This window comes from Alligator mississippiensis, unplaced genomic scaffold (assembly GCF_030867095.1).
Source record: "Alligator mississippiensis isolate rAllMis1 unplaced genomic scaffold, rAllMis1 scaffold_26, whole genome shotgun sequence".
Taxonomy (NCBI): Eukaryota; Metazoa; Chordata; order Crocodylia; family Alligatoridae; genus Alligator; species Alligator mississippiensis.
This window is the reverse complement of record NW_026775251.1, coordinates 105,001-112,500: the sequence shown is the minus strand read 5'-3', so window position 1 is coordinate 112,500 and position 7,500 is coordinate 105,001.

The following is a 7,500-nucleotide window of genomic DNA, read 5'->3' as shown; positions in this document are numbered from 1 at the left end:
AGGCATCCATGGGGTTGACCTGGGGAGCGAAAATCCCGATAGGCATCCATGGGGTTGACCTGGGGAGCGAAAATCCCCATAGGCATACGTGGGGTTGACCTGGTGCCCGCCCCCCCCACGGAAGTCCGTATGAGGTTTTTGAAACGGGCCTTGCCCGGGCCTTCGATCCAGGAGGGCGGACACTTTCGGCGGTTCGTCCCGGTGGCTGGGCCGGGTGCCGCATCTACAATATAGCCAAGAAACGTTCGCGGAGATTTTCGAGAACACGTTTTTAAGGACCCTCAATGCCCATGTTCGGTTCCAGAAAGCCGGTCAGAGGGATCTTCGGGGCAGAACCCTGCCGTGCTGAGGGGCCAAACCCGAGTTTGGAGCCAGGTCAACGGGGAAAACCGGAAAAGGGCCGGAGAAGGCGGTCAGGCCGGGCGAGAGTTCCAGGAGCTCGGCCACAATTCCGATCTCGTCCCGGTCAAGGGCTCCGTGGAAGGGCAGCCCGGGGGGCGGGTCCAAGGGCCCCGGCAGGGACCCGGGCCTCCGGGGTCGGAGCCGAGGCACCCCGCCGAGGGGTGGTCGTCCCGGGCCAAGGCGGCGGGAGCCCGGGCAGGACTCCGCGGGGCAGGCCGGGCGGGAGTTCCAGGAGCCCGGCCGCGATTCCGACTTCTCCCCGGTGCCCTGCCCGGAGGCCGGGCAGGTCCGGGGGCCTTCGGCGCGGGCGGCGGGATGCTCCCGCGGGGGAGACGAGCCGTGCTGGGCCCCGGGAGGGAGGCCCGGGGTCGACCTGGCGCCGGGGCTCCGGCCCTGGAAGTCCCGATGAGGTTTTTCAAACGGGCCGTGCCCGGGCCTTCGCTCCAGGAGGGCGGACACTTTCGGCGGTTGCCCCCGGTGGCTGGGCCGGGTGCCGCATCTACAATATTGCCAGGAAAGGTCCGCGGAGATTTTCGGGGACACGCTTTTCGGGACCCTAGTTGCCCATCTTGGGTTCCAGGAGGTCGGGCAGGGGTACCTCCGGGACCGGACCGTGCTGCAGGAGGGGGTCAACCCCGGGTTTGGCTCCATGTCGACTGGAGCTCCGGCCCAGGGGCGGGCCGGGCGAGAGTTCCAGGAACCCGGCCGCGATTCCGGCTTCTCCCCGGTGCCCTGCCCGGAGGCCGGGCAGGTCCGGGGGCCTTCGGCGCGGGCGGCGGGCTGCTCCCGCGGGGGAGACGAGCCTCTCTGGGGCCCGGGAGGTTGGCCCTGGGTCGACCTGGCGCCGGGGCTCGGGCTCCGGAAGTCCGTATGAGGTTTTTCAAACGGGCCGTGCCCGGGCCTTCGCTCCAGGAGGGCGGACACTTTCGGCGGTTCGTCCCGGTGGCTGGGCCGGGTGCCGCATCTACAATATTGCCGAGAAAGGTCCGCGGAGATTTTCGGGGACACGGTTTCCGGGACCCTAGATGCCCATCTTGGGTTCCAGGAGCTCGGACGGAGGAACCTCCGGGGCCGGACCGTGCTGCAGGAGGGGTTCAACCGCGAGTTTGGCTCCATGTCGACTGGAGCTCCGGCCCAGGGGCGGGCCGAGCGGCTTGGCCGGGCGAGAGTTCCAGGAGCCCGGCCGCGATTCCGGCTTCTCCCCGGTGCCCTGCCCGGAGGCCGGGCGGGTCCGGGGGCCTTCGGCGCGGGCAGCGGGCTGCTCCCGCGGGGGAGACGAGCCGCCCTAACGCCCGGGAGGGAGGCCCGGGGTCGACCTGGCTCCCGAGCTCCGGCCCTGGAAGTCCGTATGAGGATTTTCAAACGGGCCGTGCCCGGGCCTTCGCTCCAGGAGGCCGGACACTTTCGGCGGTTGCTCCCGGCGGCTGGGCCGGGTGCCGCATCTACAATATTGCCAGGAAAGGTCCGCGGAGATTTTCGGGGACACGGGTTTCGGGACCCTAGATGCCCATCTTGGGTTCCAGGAGCTCGGACGGAGGAACCTCCGGGGCCGGACCGTGCTGCAGGAGAGGTTCAACCGCGAGTTTGGCTCCATGTCGACTGGAGCTCCGGCCCAGGGGCGGGCCGAGCGGCTTGGCCGGGCGAGAGTTCCAGGAGCCCGGCCGCGATTCCGGCTTCTCCCCGGTGCCCTGCCCGGAGGCCGGGCAGGTCCGGGGGCCTTCGGCGAGGGCGGCGGGCTGCTCCCGCGGGGGAGACGAGCCGTGCTGGGCCCCGGGAGGGAGGCCCGCGGTCGACCTGGCGCCGGGGCTCCGGCCCTGGAAGTCCGTATGAGGTTTTTCAAACGGGCCTTGCCCGGGCCTTCGCTCCAGGAGGCCGGACACTTTCGGCGGTTCGTCCCGGTGGCTGGGCCGGGTGCCGCATCTGCAATATTGCCAGGAAAGGTTCGCGGAGATTTTCGAGGACACGGGTTTCGGGACCCTAGATGCCCATCTTGGGTTCCAGGAGCTCGGACGGAGGAACCTCCGGGGCCGGACCGTGCTGCAGGCGAGGGTCAACCCCGAGTTTGGCTCCATGTCGACTGGCGCTCCGGCCCGGGGGGCGGGCCGGGCGGGCAGGCCGGGCGAGAGTTCCAGGAACCCGGCCGCGATTCCGGCTTCGACCCGGTCGACTGCACGGCGGGCGTGCAGGCCGGCGGCGACTCCCAGGGCCCCTTCCAGGCTGCGGGGCCCAGCGGTTGGAGCCCGGCTACCCCGGCGAGGGGCGGAAGAACCTGCACGGCGCGGCCGGAGAACCCGGCATGCATGCGCGGGGCAGGCCGGGCAGGAGTTCCAGGAGCCCGGCCACGATTCCTACTTCTCCCCGGTGCCCTGCCCGGAGGCCGGGCGGGCCCGGGGGCCTTCGGCGCGGGCGGCGGGCGGCTTCCGCGGCGGAGACGAGCCTCTCTGGGGCCCGGGAGGTCGGCCCTGGGTCGACCTGGCGCCGGGGCTCGGGCTCCGGAAGTCCGTATGAGGTTTTTGAAACGGGCCTTGCCCGGGCCTTCGCTCCAGGAGGGCGGACACTTTCGGCGGTTGCCCCCGGTGGCTGGGCCGGGTGCCGCATCTACAATATTGCCAGGAAAGGTTCGCGGAGATTTTCGGGGACACGGATTTCGGGACCCTAGATGCCCATCTTGGGTTCCAGGAGGTCGGACGGAGGAACCTCCGGGGCCGGACCGTGCTGCAGGAGGGGGTCAAAACCGAGTTTGGCTCCAAGTCGACTGGCGCTCCGGCCCGGGGGGCGGGCCGGGCGGGCAGGCCGGGCGAGAGTTCCAGGAACCCGGCCGCGATTCCGGCTTCGACCCGGTCGACTGCACGGCGGGCGTGCAGGCCGGGGGGCGACTCGCAGGGGCCCTTCCAGGCTGCGGGGCCCAGCGGTTGGAGCCCGGCTACCCCGGCGAGGGGCGGAAGAACCTGCACGGCGCGGCGGGAGAACCCGGCATGCTTCCGCGGGGCAGGCCGGGCAGGAGTTCCAGGAGCCCGGCCACGATTCCTACTTCTCCCCGGTGCCCTGCCCGGAGGCCGGGCGGGCCCGGGGGCCTTCGGCGCGGGCGGCGGGCGGCTTCCGCGGCGGAGACGAGCCTCTCTGGGGCCCGGGAGGTCGGCCCTGGGTCGACCTGGCGCCGGGGCTCGGGCTCCGGAAGTCCGTATGAGGTTTTTGAAACGGGCCTTGCCCGGGCCTTCGCTCCAGGAGGGCGGACACTTTCGGCGGTTGCCCCCGGTGGCTGGGCCGGGTGCCGCATCTACAATATTGCCAGGAAAGGTTCGCGGAGATTTTCGGGGACACGGATTTCGGGACCCTGGATGCCCATCTTGGGTTCCAGGAGGTCGGACGGAGGAACCTCCGGGGCCGGACCGTGCTGCAGGAGGGGGTCAAAACCGAGTTTGGCTCCATGTCGACTGGCGCCCCGGCCCGGGGGGCGGGCCGGGCGGGCAGGCCGGGCGAGAGTTCCAGGAACCCGGCCGCGATTCCGGCTTCGACCCGGTCGACTGCACGGCGGGCGTGCAGGCCGGCGGCGACTCGCAGGGCCCCTTCCACGCTGCGGGGCCCAGCGGTTGGAGCCCGGCTACCCCGGCGAGGGGCGGAAGAACCTGCACGGCGCGGCGGGAGAACCCGGCATGCTTCCGCGGGGCAGGCCGGGCAGGAGTTCCAGGAGCCCGGCCACGATTCCTACTTCTCCCCGGTGCCCTGCCCGGAGGCCGGGCGGGCCCGGGGGCCTTCGCCGCGGGCGGCGGGCGGCTTCCGCGGCGGAGACGAGCCTCTCTGGGGCCCGGGAGGTCGGCCCTGGGTCGACCTGGCGCCGGGGCTCGGGCTCCGGAAGTCCGTATGAGGTTTTTGAAACGGGCCTTGCCCGGGCCTTCGCTCCAGGAGGGCGGACACTTTCGGCGGTTGCCCCCGGTGGCTGGGCCGGGTGCCGCATCTACAATATTGCCAGGAAAGGTTCGCGGAGATTTTCGGGGACACGGATTTCGGGACCCTAGATGCCCATCTTGGGTTCCAGGAGGTCGGACGGAGGAACCTCCGGGGCCGGACCGTGCTGCAGGAGGGGGTCAAAACCGAGTTTGGCTCCAAGTCGACTGGAGCCCCGGCCCGGGGGGCGGGCCGGGCGGGCAGGCCGGGCGAGAGTTCCAGGAACCCGGCCGCGATTCCGGCTTCGACCCGGTCGACTGCACGGCGGGCGTGCAGGCCGGGGGGCGACTCGCAGGGGCCCTTCCAGGCTGCGGGGCCCAGCGGTTGGAGCCCGGCTACCCCGGCGAGGGGCGGAAGAACCTGCACGGCGCGGCGGGAGAACCCGGCATGCTTCCGCGTGGCAGGCCGGGCAGGAGTTCCAGGAGCCCGGCCACGATTCCTACTTCTCCCCGGTGCCCTGCCCGGAGGCCGGGCGGGCCCGGGGGCCTTCGGCGCGGGCGGCGGGCGGCTTCCGCGGCGGAGACGAGCCTCTCTGGGGCCCGGGAGGTCGGCCCTGGGTCGACCTGGCGCCGGGGCTCGGGCTCCGGAAGTCCGTATGAGGTTTTTGAAACGGGCCTTGCCCGGGCCTTCGCTCCAGGAGGGCGGACACTTTCGGCGGTTGCCCCCGGTGGCTGGGCCGGGTGCCGCATCTACAATATTGCCAGGAAAGGTTCGCGGAGATTTTCGGGGACACGGATTTCGGGACCCTAGATGCCCATCTTGGGTTCCAGGAGGTCGGACGGAGGAACCTCCGGGGCCGGACCGTGCTGCAGGAGGGGGTCAAAACCGAGTTTGGCTCCATGTCGACTGGAGCCCCGGCCCGGGGGGCGGGCCGGGCGGGCAGGCCGGGCGAGAGTTCCAGGAACCCGGCCGCGATTCCGGCTTCGACCCGGTCGACTGCACGGCGGGCGTGCAGGCCGGGGGGCGACTCGCAGGGGCCCTTCCACGCTGCGGGGCCCAGCGGTTGGAGCCCGGCTACCCCGGCGAGGGGCGGAAGAACCTGCACGGCGCGGCGGGAGAACCCGGCATGCTTCCGCGGGGCAGGCCGGGCAGGAGTTCCAGGAGCCCGGCCACGATTCCTACTTCTCCCCGGTGCCCTGCCCGGAGGCCGGGCGGGCCCGGGGGCCTTCGGCGCGGGCGGCGGGCGGCTTCCGCGGCGGAGACGAGCCTCTCTGGGGCCCGGGAGGTCGGCCCTGGGTCGACCTGGCGCCGGGGCTCGGGCTCCGGAAGTCCGTATGAGGTTTTTGAAACGGGCCTTGCCCGGGCCTTCGCTCCAGGAGGGCGGACACTTTCGGCGGTTGCCCCCGGTGGCTGGGCCGGGTGCCGCATCTACAATATTGCCAGGAAAGGTTCGCGGAGATTTTCGGGGACACGGATTTCGGGACCCTGGATGCCCATCTTGGGTTCCAGGAGGTCGGACGGAGGAACCTCCGGGGCCGGACCGTGCTGCAGGAGGGGGTCAAAACCGAGTTTGGCTCCATGTCGACTGGCGCCCCGGCCCGGGGGGCGGGCCGGGCGGGCAGGCCGGGCGAGAGTTCCAGGAACCCGGCCGCGATTCCGGCTTCGACCCGGTCGACTGCACGGCGGGCGTGCAGGCCGGCGGCGACTCGCAGGGCCCCTTCCACGCTGCGGGGCCCAGCGGTTGGAGCCCGGCTACCCCGGCGAGGGGCGGAAGAACCTGCACGGCGCGGCGGGAGAACCCGGCATGCTTCCGCGGGGCAGGCCGGGCAGGAGTTCCAGGAGCCCGGCCACGATTCCTACTTCTCCCCGGTGCCCTGCCCGGAGGCCGGGCGGGCCCGGGGGCCTTCGCCGCGGGCGGCGGGCGGCTTCCGCGGCGGAGACGAGCCTCTCTGGGGCCCGGGAGGTCGGCCCTGGGTCGACCTGGCGCCGGGGCTCGCGCTCCGGAAGTCCGTATGAGGTTTTTGAAACGGGCCTTGCCCGGGCCTTCGCTCCAGGAGGGCGGACACTTTCGGCGGTTGCCCCCGGTGGCTGGGCCGGGTGCCGCATCTACAATATTGCCAGGAAAGGTTCGCGGAGATTTTCGGGGACACGGATTTCGGGACCCTAGATGCCCATCTTGGGTTCCAGGAGGTCGGACGGAGGAACCTCCGGGGCCGGACCGTGCTGCAGGAGGGGGTCAAAACCGAGTTTGGCTCCAAGTCGACTGGAGCCCCGGCCCGGGGGGCGGGCCGGGCGGGCAGGCCGGGCGAGAGTTCCAGGAACCCGGCCGCGATTCCGGCTTCGACCCGGTCGACTGCACGGCGGGCGTGCAGGCCGGGGGGCGACTCGCAGGGGCCCTTCCACGCTGCGGGGCCCAGCGGTTGGAGCCCGGCTACCCCGGCGAGGGGCGGAAGAACCTGCACGGCGCGGCGGGAGAACCCGGCATGCTTCCGCGGGGCAGGCCGGGCAGGAGTTCCAGGAGCCCGGCCACGATTCCTACTTCTCCCCGGTGCCCTGCGCGGAGGCCGGGCGGGCCCGGGGGCCTTCGGCGCGGGCATCAGGCGGCTTCCGCGGCGGAGACGTGCCTCTCTGGGGCCCGGGAGGTCGGCCCTGGGTCGACCTGGCGCCCGGGCTCGCGCTCCGGAAGTCCGTATGAGGTTTTTCAAACGGGCCTTGCCCGGGCCTTCGCTCCAGGAGGGCGGACACTTTCGGCGGTTGGCCCCGGTGGCTGGGCCGGGTGCCGCATCTACAATATTGCCAAGAAAGGTTCGCGGAGATTTTGGGGGACTCGGTTTTCAGGACCCTAAATGCCCATGTTCGGTTCCAGAAAGTCGGTCAGAGGAACCTCCGGGGCAAAAGAACCGTGCCGCGCTGCCTTGTCAACCGAGCGTGGAGGCAGCGTGCCCCGATCCGGCGGGCCTGGCCGTGCGAGAGTTCCAGGCTCTGGCCCGCGATTCCGGCTCCCGCCCCCCCCCCCGGTGATGGGCTCGGAGGTCGGGCAGGCAGCGGTGCTTGCTTCCCCAGGAGTGGCGGGGCTCTCCTGACGGGGAACCGGGAGGACCTGGTGTCCGCCGTGGGACTTGGAAAACTTCTGCTCGGTTGCGTTGGGAGCGGTTAACGTGGGAGCTCCGGCCGGGAGCGGCCCGGCGGGCCAGGCCGGGGGAGAGTTCCAGG